General features: G+C 47.6%; 1 protein-coding gene across 3 annotated transcripts in view; it reads right to left on the minus strand.

The window, feature by feature from the left end:
- The window catches only part of CFAP92 (cilia and flagella associated protein 92 (putative)), a 336,768-nt gene that overhangs the window by 129,598 nt on the left and 194,269 nt on the right, over positions 1-12,901 (minus strand). The window lies entirely within an intron of this gene.

Consider the following 12,901-nt stretch of genomic DNA (forward strand, 5'->3'; position numbering starts at 1 on the left):
CTAAAACTACATTAATATATGCTTTTGCGTTGAAACATTGTCACAAGTAACGCCAGAAAAGAGTTCCCATTTGTAATATTACTGAACAATATTTTTGCTGACCCATTTGTGTCTAAAGTGGCAAAACACTTTTCATCACTTGGGGGGGGGGTCCAGACAGTGTAATGTATCTCGGGACGCATTTCCCTGTCGGATATGCATATAATAAATGGAGTGAAACAATTAATTCACAATAAACTCTTTAAACACAAGGTAAATTGAGCCCTGTAATATTGCTCTCATGAGAATTGTTAGGAGAGAATGTTTACATAAAAACTAATTTCCGGCGCTGTGACATATATACGAAATGGGCCTTTTGGCCAAAGCTTTATCCGGAACACAAGGCTTGCCTCTGTCCTTCATAAGTAAATATAGGTATGAAGAGCTGTGTAAATGTACTGGTGAATTTTATAGTAAAAGCATCTGATGTTTCAGTTCTTTTCCCAGAGTATTTTGAGATTCCCATAAGTCTTGGATTATTAGCCATGAGCCCGTTTTCCATTCCCTGCATCTTTGTTGATTTTTTTCATGTAAATTCATTTTTAGTAAACACAGCCTCACTCATACTAGGGTCTGTTGGCTGTTCACAAGCCGAGGCTCGCACTGCTTTGAGTTTCGACTGTCACCCATTTGATGATCTTTGGTACAGTGAGTTCAAGAGATCAGTCTCGATGAGTAACCCTCCACCGACGTCCTGTTCTGTGTGTGGGTGCATTCATGGTGCAAGGGTGCCTGCGTTGGCGCTAGGCAGCACATTGTGCGTCAGCGCTGGGAAAAGATAGGAATGCGCCATATAATGTTAAATATGATGCATTCTTGCCCTTTCCCTGTCACGCAGCGCTGCAAGGTGACTTGTTGCGCGACTTGTTGATAAATATGCCCTCAGTATCAAACTGACATAGCACCTTCAAGAATTCCTGAAGCAGCCATAGTCTGTAGGGTGAGACAGGCAATTTATTACCAAAGGTAGAAAAACTGAAAGGTTCTTGGCAAATGTAATGTTTTCAACTATGGTTTTGAAGCACGGCGAGGCAGATAAACTGCTTGTGAATTCAGAGAACACATGGCAGGGAAATAGAAGTACAGGTAAGCAACTTTTCTTTCTATGACATGGCATCTCTCTGATAGCTTAAAACTGTGGGACGGAGTACTAAGCTACAGAAATCCCCGCCAGGAGGTAGGACACAAAATTATAAAATGGGAAGAAAAAACATTAAGGCCAGCAAATAGTTTATGGAGAGCAACTGCCCTACTAGGGAATCTGTCTTGGAGTCAGAATCAATACAATAGTGTTTAGCAAATGTATAAATCGACTTGGAAGTGGCCCCTTACTCATTTCTGGAAGCAGGGCATTTTCATGAAGGCGCAGTAGCGGCTTTTTTTTATTTTATTTTTTTAGCAGAGTTTCATACAGCGCGAACTTGACCCGAATCCAATCAGGTATCAGAGCGCTTTACATAGCCCCAGTTATGTTACATGAGGACACACATTCATTTTTTCTTTTTTGCTAGGCACGGGGAGATTAAGTGATTTGCCCAGAATCACAGGAGGTTTAGCATCGTTAGGGAGACTTGAACCCAGTTCCCCCAGGTCTAGGGTGACCAGATTCTCAAAACAAAAAACGGGGACAGGTCATAGACATAGAAGTAGGACTATGGTTTGCAGTAACCATCGACATAAAAGTAGGACTATTTGACAGCTGTCATAGACCTAGAAAAAGGACTACAATTACAGCTCCCTCCACAGACCGAGATGAAGCATTACAGACAACAAATCCGCGGTCTTTTATTGGCAACCCTCTCCTTCACACAGCAGCATTAGTACTTTTTATTACATTTACACTTTTAAGGACTATAGCATATATTTGCCAAAAATCAATAAAACATCACAGGCTAGCAAACGCCAGATTTAATAGCTTTATAAATGCTCGTTTCTATAGCTGCGCGTCAGCACCACGTAAAGTACAACTCACCAATGTTACTTTGTTGCTCATGACAGAAAAGCATGGGAGGTAAACAGCGGAATGCTAAATTGCCAAAGGGCAGCCATGGACCAATGTACAAAAAAAAACTTCTCTCCAGGTATTACTGCCTTAGGGTCTTAAGGGTGGCAAAGGTTGGCCGACCACACTGTCCTCCCACATTTGCGTGGTCACTGCTGGGATGTAATGTTACCTTATTGGGGTATGTATAGTGCACTCTAGCCTTTGGTATCATCTCATAGTGCAATAGTGTGAAGACCTGAGCAAAAAGCTCGAGCAGCGCTGCTCGCCTCTTCCACAGGCGTTAACCCTGCTCCTTTAAGTCCTTTCCAGCTAAACAGTTTGCCGTGATCTGAAAGGTCAGTCAAAAGGTCAAGTCATAGCTTTGATATGGAGAACACAAAGCATGCATCAATTAGTTATGAATGAAACATGCAATGAGCAATGCCTTAATCCTTGCACGGTATGCATAAGGGCTACTGAAAAGTTTGTATGACTATGAATACAAGCTACAGGATGAAGAAATATTGTTTTATCCAAAGAAGAAACTTTGGCTGGCACGATGACATAGGTGGCGCTGCGTGTAAAATGTCTCTCTTCAAAGGATTTCCCTTCTTGCTACAGCGCTCACCTCAGCGACGACACATGCCGTAAACAGTGCAAAGAGAGCACGCGCGCGCATGCTCAACCGGAACAATGAAAAACAGGAACATTTCTGTGTTTAACGGGGACACTGTTTGAAAACAGGGACATTTGAGTCACTTGGAGAAAAGTGTCGGGACACGGGGACATTTCCCCAAAAACGGGGACCGTCCTGGGAAAACGGGGACGTCTGGTCACCCTACCCAGGTCCGAGGTCGAGCGCCCTAACCGTTAGGCCAACTCCTCTCCCCTTTAACTCTGGTACAATGCCCCATTGGTCAGTTAAGGTAGTTTCTGCCTTCTGATAGTGTGTATCATGGGACCATACATTCATCTATGACCTACTTTTTCATAGGCATAGATGCGCAAACTGCCTCATGGTGTAAAATAACTGGGGGTTATTCTTTTTCAGACAAGATCTAGTTTCCTCGACAAGAAAATGAAGGCATGGGGAAATAAAGTGACTTGCCCAGGATGATAACATTATTTCAGGGGGGCAAATAGAATCAAAACTCTTCTGGTTCCCTCAGTCCCACTTAGATTCATTTTAGACTCCAAATTATGCTTGTGCCTCACACTAATAAGGCTGCCAAATTTGACCAATTCGATCTGCACCTGGTTCGAAAAAGGATAACAGCCTAGCATTAGAATTCTATAATGTGGACCAAGTCCTTGAGCTAATATGTGAACCCAGTAGTAGCAGGGCTCCTCCATTCGAAACCTATCCTCTTACCCCAGTACTGCATGTGATGCTCAGGTAATAACGACACTGAGATCCTTGTAAAACTTTGATGGCTCTCACTGGAAGAGACGACTACCTGTAAGACTGTCATGTTGTCCTACAAAACAGTACACCACAGCTGTTCTGCATAATCGCTTGAAATTATAGTTGGCACTGGTGGCAGTCTGGACCGCTCTACACATGAAACTATGATCTATCAAACAAAATATGATCTGACAACCCTTCAACATGCATAACAAAAGTCTGAAAGGTCCTCTTTTTATCTCAATGACTGTTTCAGACTTTACTGCCAATAGGAAGGAACTAAACAAACACCCTGTAAAGCAACAAGTAACAGAAGTACCCCTGGGTCCTATACATTTAATGCAAACCCACCAGGCGTCTTGACTGTCTTTTTTTGAAGTCGAGAATAATTTTTAGGGGAATATGTTCTAGAAAAATTTCATAAGAGTTAGTTGCGGTATTTTGTCCCTTTCACATCACAAATGGTAAACCATATTGTTTCCAATGCACAGATTGGAGGACATTGCGATTTTAGCCATAGGTTGATGTTTCCAGATAATTCTGGGTAACAAAAGGTGGTAAGGTCAAAGCAAGCCACATTCCCTTGGGTCTCTGGGTTTCAGAAATGTGTTTGGTAGGTTGGGTTTTCCAATTGCCTATTGCCATTTCATCGAATGCTGGAGCTATCCAGTTGAAGAATATTTGAGGTAAAAAATGAAGTGGGATCATTGCACCTCACAGCACCCTGGATGTCCAAGGACTCAAGCTTTCCTAAATGGGTTCAGTTAGTAGGGTTCTCTGCGTGCCTATCGACCCTGGACCCGAATACAGCAGCCATCTCCATGTGAATTCTACACTGGCTTTGCCTGGTTGCGTTTCTGGTCTTTTTCTTCCCCAAATGACAGGCCGACCCAAACATGTGAAATACTGTTTTTATTAGGGAGACTTTCTGAATTCAGGTTGATATCAAATGTGCTGATGTCTTTGTATTCCAATGACAACAGTTACTTTAAGGTGAGGAAACAGAGGTTTCAACAATTTTAGATTTCGATAGAGCTATTAGCAAAGCAAGTTTGTGCAATTTCAACACAGGCCCTACTTTTCAAAAGTGTGTGGAGTTAGTATATGTTCCTAGCTAAAGTACACAAGCAGACATATGGCTTAAACATCAATGACAAACTGCATCTAAAATTCTCTACACATGGTTTCAGTTTTTGTCTGTTCATCTCCACTGCCCACCCATATAATTATGGTCTATTTTTGACAATGTGATCTATGTGGGCAAACGAGAGGCAGGTTGTAAGCCTCAGTGTACTTCTCGTGCACATCCCTCGGCTATATAAATTAAATGTAGTTAGTGGGTATCAGCTCTTCTATGGTGTAGGATGGGAAATAAGTCTCCGATCGGCCTCCCCAGATGAGCTGAAATTCAGATAGTGAGCAGAGGGCAGAAAGAGGCACGTCTGGGGCCAGGAAGTGTAGCTCCCAACTCAATTTCAATTTTTCACCTTGTACAAGGAAGTCCAGCCCCCAACTCTATTTATTTGCTTCACAAAAAGTATCCTACGTTTTCGGGGGTACTGCAGGTCCCCTAAAGTGGCAAACTAGGGGGTAACAACCTTGATCTGCTCCCCAGGGTGATTTGAAATGCAGATGGAGTAGACATCAGAGAGATGCAGGACTTGTAACAGGAGGCTTGGATTTTTATTCTCTTTCTATTTTTTTTCCACAAAAAGTTACCTTGGTATTTTGATACCTTTTCAGGACCTACAACAGGGGCAAGTGGTGGTAACACCTAATCTACTCCCCCAGGAGAGCTGAAATGCAGACAGCGGGTGGGTGTTAAATAGAGAGGCACGCATTATACTAGGCAGCCTTGCTCTGCACTCCCCCTCTATTTCTCTACTTGAAAAAAATGGTACTTGTTGTCCAGGAGGCATTTCAGATCCCATGATGGAAGCAGATTGGGGGGTCTGATCCTGCAGGAGTGCTGAAATACAGGGGGTGCGTGGAGTTCACAGGCACGCTTTCCAGATCAGTGGACAAGGACACTATATATACACCAACTAGAAGATTTATGGCCGATGTCTGCGAAGGGTTGATGTGGAGACCTACTCTAAGTAGGGCACTTCCAGACCTGAATTAGGATTCTTATATTGTCCTATAAACATTTATAATCCCCAAACTAAATTTCACAGAGTGAGAGAGCCTAGCAAGAGGTTTCTGAGTCAAATCTGTCCCTAGGGATATACGAAGGGTCAGAGGTGGCTGGTATTAATTGGCGAGATAGGCGTCGCCCTACTATCCTAAGGAGAGAGGCAAAAAGAGGAGATGAAACAAGAAGCAGCTGGGAAATAATAGCTACTTGCAGCTGGGTGATACATTTCTCTGAATGCATGCTTTTTTCTGGTGGAAAAGGGGTGGACTTTGACTGGGGCTTAGTGCGCATGTGCTGAGCTAGGCAAGGGCTGCTTCGCCCAGAAGGCACAAGCTACTCCAGTGACATCACAGCGGAGGACTTGTTAGATTACAATGGCAGGGACAGGGTTTCAATTGGGGCGTTTCTTTCTATGGCCCAGGGTGAAGTTAATGGAGCTCCATTAATTTAAATTCTCAGGGGCAGGACAGGCCGGTGTAAACAATGTATGAGTGGGTGGGAACCATTGTAGGGCATCACGAGGGGAGAGGCAGAACAGAGACTAACAAAATAGCACATGTGCATGTTTTTAATTCTGCAGCTTTTGGAAGGTCTTGTTGTGGAGATAAAGCCGCTCTTTTTGAGTGCCCTCGGATCGTAGGCAGGCGAAAAAGTGGGACGAGAAAGAAGACATGCACGCAATCTGCCCATGCACAGAACAGTTATGGAAACCTCATGCACACTATATTGACATTTTGAGGAGCAGAGAAGGGCCTGGTGACAAGCACTAAAGCCCAGGTACCTGAAATAAAAAATGTCAGAGGTGATTAATTTCTCCTTTGAGAAAATACAAGGTAAGGCAGTCGTGCAAGCAAGGCGATGGGTGAAATGCATGGGCTCTAGACACTACAATCGATTTTAGTTAGAGATGGGCGAGCCACTGAAAACAGGAGCGAGGCTCGAATGTGATGTCTACCTCACCTCTTGGTACTCTTCACTGGCCTAGCATAAGCCCTCGCAGCCCCGTGGTGCTGGGGGGTTGGGGGGACCAGCTCAAGGGGCCCCCTCAGCAAAAGTGGTAGGTGGTGGGCCTGGGAGAGAACCCCCCGCCATGTACTTTGCAGGTGGAGGGGGCTCAAGTTTTGATACACCACTGGTATTCTTGACATCTTGAGCCCAAGACAAGTCGAGCTTTCCCCGGAGTCTATGTAGCCTACTGGCTACTGCTGTTGACCATGTTACATGGGAGAATCAGATTCGAATCCTGACCTCCCGGTACAGCATCTTGTGAATCGTGGCAAATTTCCATGAGCAAAAAGAAATCAAAATGTGAAACGTAGTATGTGTTTGTTGTGAAGTACACTTAGGTCCACGGCAAAGTTCGCACTGTGAAAAAGTTTGAGTGAATTCTGTCTCCCACCTGCTCTCCTATTGGTCTAAAAACATTAAAAACAAAGCATTAACTTTTTAAGTCAGAAAGTGATACCCATCTGGTAGCGGAATTGCAGTGTGAATCTTGAAAATCTGGGCTCAATCCCAGATTCCTTGGGTGAATGAATTGTGCGATCCTAGGCAAATGCTTTATTTCACCAAACTTTCTTTTTGTTCATTGCCACATATGAAAGCACCTTCAAATACGTGAGTTCGGAAAGTATGGTGTACAAAAACATCGCTTTTGTTTGATAGCCTATTTGTTGCTCCATCTATAATAAGATTCTAGGACAGATGTAGGGTACACATGACCTCCTAATGCCTCCTAATTCACTGATAGCATTAACATTAGGGCGACGACAGGAGTGTATTTCAGTTCATGGTTAAAAACTCACTTTTAAAAATACTACCCAAATCTGATGCACTATGGTGACATGCTTCTGAATGGTAAAGAAATGCACTTTTTGAATTCTGAAGACACTGTATCATATTTTAACATGATATTTGTTGCATGATTTACATACCAAATATTTTCAAGACTTGGCTAGTGCACAGGCTCTTGGAGCCCGAGCCAACTCTTGTCTAGGCTCAACATGTTAACTTGCTGGTTCACACAACTCTATTTTTATTCACTGCTTATTTATGAAAGGCTATGTTGCTCAGTACGGGGTTGGGAAGTGGCTCCATGACTACTTGGCCTCATGGAGAGCAGTGGTGGGTGTTTTAATTTTCCTGGTGGCTGCTATTAATTATTTGGAAATTCTGCTTCAGCTGTGCTGTTTTTAAGTCATATGATGCCTAAGGAAACAACAAACTCACCAGGATGTCCTCTTCCATAATCTTCAACTTCAGTTTAATCAGATTTTTTTACGAGTTTGTACGACTCATTTCTTTTCCCCCCAGTATGCTACATCGAAGGATGATGGCTGAGCCAGCCCCACAAGAAGTTGAAACATCTGATCACATACACATCTCTGCGGTAAGCACATTACCCCAATGAGCTACCTCTTTAGAGGCCCCTGGTAGTGGGGAAATACTATCCTTCTAAACAGCCGAGGGGTTATTTCTGGCAATGTTTTGGGGAAGTAGCAGTTGGATCACTGGACTCATTTTGTTTGGGTCCTCTGAGCAGAGTCTCTCTTTTCTGCATTCAAAGAAATGCATATATAAACACAGACAAATTATGTATTGTGCCTTTCTACACCAAATTTCATTTGTAGGTTCCAATATGCCATATTGAGTAAAAAATCATAAAATGGAAGCCAAATATGTTTTCACTGTTGCTAACTTATAAAATGTGTGAGGGTTTTGAAATGTTTGAGTGATAAGCAACAGAAACATAGATAAGGTAAGAGTTGGTGTAGGTTTAGGAACGACATTGGAATTGGGATTAGAGTTAGGGGAATTGAATGGGTGACAACAAAGCTCCAACCCGCTGCCTGCGGTGACATGTCTGCATCCGATGTACATAGCACAGCGTAATGTCCTAGGGCCCAGGGCCTCATGCATACAACAAGACCACAGGGACACACGTAGATATCATGTCGAACTGGCTTCGGGCACGTGCGCCCGGCCCATCTATTGGCAAGGCCACATGTACAGTGACGCCTGTGCCGGATATTTGTGGGGTGAGCCAGTCTGCACGGAATGCTTGGTGCTGGCAACAACTTGAACATTGGACACCAGTGCAACGGAAACAGAAAACACATGCATAACAGAGTGAACTGCACAGCAACATGGTGGGAGCCGGAGTAAGGATAGAGGTCCCGCAATATTCAGTCAGGAGGTTCCGGGAGTTGCAGTGCACTGAGGTAGGGGCACTAGAGATGAGCGCGCTAATGTGAAGGAATTGCTAGGATTGTGTCCCTTCGGGTTAGTCCTTTTGCAGATGCAGTGGGGTGCGTTAGACCTGCATCAACTTCCTCATCAACGTCCCAGGTCTTCCACACTGCCTGAGGTGACTGTTGCGTCCGCAGTCCACAGCGCAATACCCAGTAATGGTTCCGGGTGTGTGGTTCGACTACCACCTCCAGTCTGCATTCCTGCCTTGGGGGTGTTGCCTCCTGCCCTCCCATTGTCTGTGCCATCTCCCATACGCACACTTGACACATCTTCCCCATCATATTCCCAGGCCTCCCACACTGCATGAGGTGACATAGCTGAGCAACATCCACACAGCACAAAACTCAATCACTAACGGACAATGGCTTGCGGTGCACTGAGTCACTGGCACCTGGAGTGCTGAGCAGGGTATCAGGCCGATGATGGCATCCACGACAGGTCTGAACAAATCCGTAGGTCTGTCAGGACCACCGTATCAACTCTGGCAGATGGCGTTTGGAGGTGGTCCTTGCAGTGGTGGCGTGTGCCTCCTGCGGTGATGCAACGTCTGGGCTGGTCTGGACCCGAATATATGTGTGTGCCCTGGTGGCCCGCAGTTGAGGCCGGAGGCTGCGGACAGCGCAGGGCAACAGGCACATTGAGTGATGACCCCAAGGCCAACGCTTCAGGGGCCATCCAATATCTCAGAAGAAGGGGTCCCGGACCTGACCAGCACAGAGTTAGTGGCCTCGGATGCACAGCGGCCGGCACAGGCACCCAGCCAAGGTACGGTGACTTGCGGTGCAGTCAGATGAGCCATGCGACCTGAGCGGGTCACCATCAATGTCCGAGGTGTATGTTGCGGAGGGAATCGGGGGACAGTGGAAGGTGTCCCCCAGGGCATGACACCAAAAGTTATGATTTTATCCAGAAGCAGTAAATGGAGGAGTGGAATGCGACAGCCTCGTTGTCACCACCAATTAGGTATCAGCTACGAGGATGAAAACTGCCCCCTAGTCCATAGATTCAGACGCCATTAAAGTTTGACAAGAGAGTGTCCATGATTGTCGGGGAACAGACTTAGTGGCACCGGGGCTGAGAGGGGATGCTGTCTGCGATGATGCCGGTACGCTGATATGAACTCAGCCATTGCAAAATGAAGAGTCTGTGAACTACTGGACCGCAGTGTAGGCAGGAGGCAGCGGTCAGCAGTGGCCCACAGCCACGTGTCGTTGGCTGGCGAGGCACAGAGTTAGTGACACAAGGGCAGTTGTCGGTAGTGTTCGATCACCTCCGTAACGATGATCTTGTTCCCTCTGGACTGCAACGCGTCATCCTCTTATGCCTCTCCATGCGTGCGATGGCATGTATTCTGCCTTCTGAATAACCGATGTTCAGTTCCAAATCTGTGACCCACTTGTGCGCAGCGTAGGACGAGGGCAGTAGTCCGCATATGCCCACAGACACGTGTGGTTGTGATGCCATGGACAGACTTGTTGGCACCACATCGAAGGGGGTATAGTGACTTGTCCTATGCCTTAAATGGTGTTCACTGCCATGGTGTAATCAAGACTCAGTTCCAAATGTGTGACCTACCTGACCGTGGTGTAGGCCTGAGGCAGGGGTCAGCACGGGCCATTCACCGAGTGTCGCCGGCATAGGTTGGATGGCCCCACCGGCCTGCATAGTTCAGGTTCAGTGGCACCACGTGTTCGGACACCTCCGTGTATGGGACCTGAGTTTCGTCCTGACTGAGCTGCATATTCCTCTTACTCTTCTCCGTGCGACCACTGGTGTGGACTCTGCCATTCGTGATTTGCGCCTAGCTGCTGGATGTGGGACCTACTGGTCTGCAGGGTAGTCCTGGTCCCTCATCCACATATCGCCGGCTGGCATTGAACAGGGTTAGTGGCACCACATGTCACCGGCTGGCGTTGAACAGGGTTAGTGGCACCACGTGTCACAGGCTGGCGTTGAACAGGGTTAGTGGCACCACGTGTCGCAAGAAGCCCATATGGAAGTATGCCTCACTGATCGAAGGGAGTCTGGTGCTGTTGCCGGTGGCCCGGATTTGGGGTCCTGCCATGCATGACTCAGGACACAATTTCACACATGGGACCTACTGGGCCAAGGAGTAGGCCTGAGGCAGCAGTAGAGTACGTCAATGAAAAAGGACTAAAGCGGGCCCGTGTTGTGGAGGCCGTAATGATCTGAGGAGGCCGCCAAGGTCGTGGGACTCGTGCCTGGAGCTTGCGCCGGAACGTGGTGGGCCCTCCTTGACACACGCCGGTGTCGGCAGGTGATCAGTGAGGCCTGGCTGCGCAGGGGCAGGCCTGACGGGTTCGTGGTCCGGCAGGCGCACAGCATTGCAGGCAACTCCGCTCTAGAGGACGGCGTCGGCCTCGTGGCAGGGTGAGAGGTGCCGCCCTGGCAGAGATGTTGGGCTTTCCGGAAGAGGACCACACCCAGGGCTACGTGCTTCTTTTTCACACCACTACGCTGGTGTGGCGTACGCCGGGCCATCCCACTCCGATCACGCTTAGGGGAGGACGTAACAGGCAAGATTTCTGCGAGGTCCCCACTGGCTGTGGTGACATGGTTGCGTCCGCTGTCTACTACACTCCATACACCAGAGGTGTACGTCGCCATGGGTATGGGTGTGTGCTGCATACTGCAGTCTGTCAGCACATCTCCGCCACTCTTGGCATTGTGTACTTTTCCAATCATGGTACTACTGCATCCTTCACACATGCCTGTTTGCCACCTCTCCCCACATTAGGCTGTTGTGTGGCTGAGGTGCCATACCGTTGACGGCTCATATTCACGGCTTGGCCAGGTAACCATTGTGAGTTGTTCTGTTGTGTCTGGTGGGTGGGCATGTTGTTGTGCATGTTGGTTGTGATTTTGTGACGTGTGCATTGCCAGAGTTGTGATTTGCATGGTTGTGGAGTTCAGGCGAGTGGGGTGTTCATTTGGAACTTGCCAAGGGGCTGTGCATTTCCCTTGTTGCCATCCTGGGTACGCTGGTTGGTGATGGACGGTCGGAGGATGACGGTATCATGCACACAGGCTGTGTATTTGAAGGCGACATTGTTGGAGATTCCATGGTGTTCTGTTGTTGCCTGCACTATGGGGTGGGACGTGTGCTTTCTGTTGCGGTGATTGTGTGCTGTGTCACCAGGGGGCACAGGTGGGACATGTGTGCTGTGGATTGCCCCCAACACGTGCGTGCATCCTGCTATGGCGTATGATCCTTGCTTGGTCTCCAGCGTGACCTGCGCATTGTGTTGGATGTATGGGGACTGGGGTACCAGGGTGATGGAGATGTCCAGGACAGGTGTGAGAGACTTGGATGTGGCTGGCAGTGAGACTCCTCCAACTCTGGCGGTGTTGGTTGGGGGGTGCAAGGGGCCAACACATGCAGCCAAGCCAGCAGCCTGGTGTGGGGTGGGATGTTGGTTGTCCGCTGTGTTGGTGCTGTAGGCCTGTTGGGCGATGATGGTCGGGATGCGTGGAATGGTTGTCCCTTTCAGCCTGTGGTGGATGATGACATTGTCAGGGGTTGGGTCTGTGAGGCTGGTACGCTTCCTGGGGGTCTGCTGTCTTTGTCTGCGCTGCATCTGGGGTGGTCCGGGGGGGGTGTTCCAGGTGTGGGTTGTGGTCCTGGGGTGGTGTGGGTGGGTGTTGTGGCCCTCTTTGGTGTCCCGGCCGCATGATGGGTGGCTCCATGGCATCTGTTGCCCTTTCGATGTGGCCCTGGGCTGGTCTCCCTTTTGTGGTGCAGGCTGCCGTCCGACTTTACACCAGGTCAGAGCAGGTGTAGATTTCCTGGTGCTAACGCACCTTATCGCCTGTTTTGTGTTTTTATCGCAGTTCTGTCTGGTTGTTGAGAATGTTGAGGTGTGATGTTGTTGCGGCTTTTGGCACGGGAACGCCCACTCTGCATCTCATTAGCGATAGTTGCGATGGGCCTCTGTGGCGATGTTTTTTGCGGCTGCTATCGCGGGTAAACTGGTGCTGTGGGCTGTTTACACAGGCTTGTGAATGGGGAGGTATTTTCATCACAACTTCAGCTGCGATAAAGTGACGTTAGTTCGGCGATAGT

This window comes from Triturus cristatus, chromosome 9 (assembly GCF_964204655.1).
Source record: "Triturus cristatus chromosome 9, aTriCri1.1, whole genome shotgun sequence".
Taxonomy (NCBI): Eukaryota; Metazoa; Chordata; class Amphibia; order Caudata; family Salamandridae; genus Triturus; species Triturus cristatus.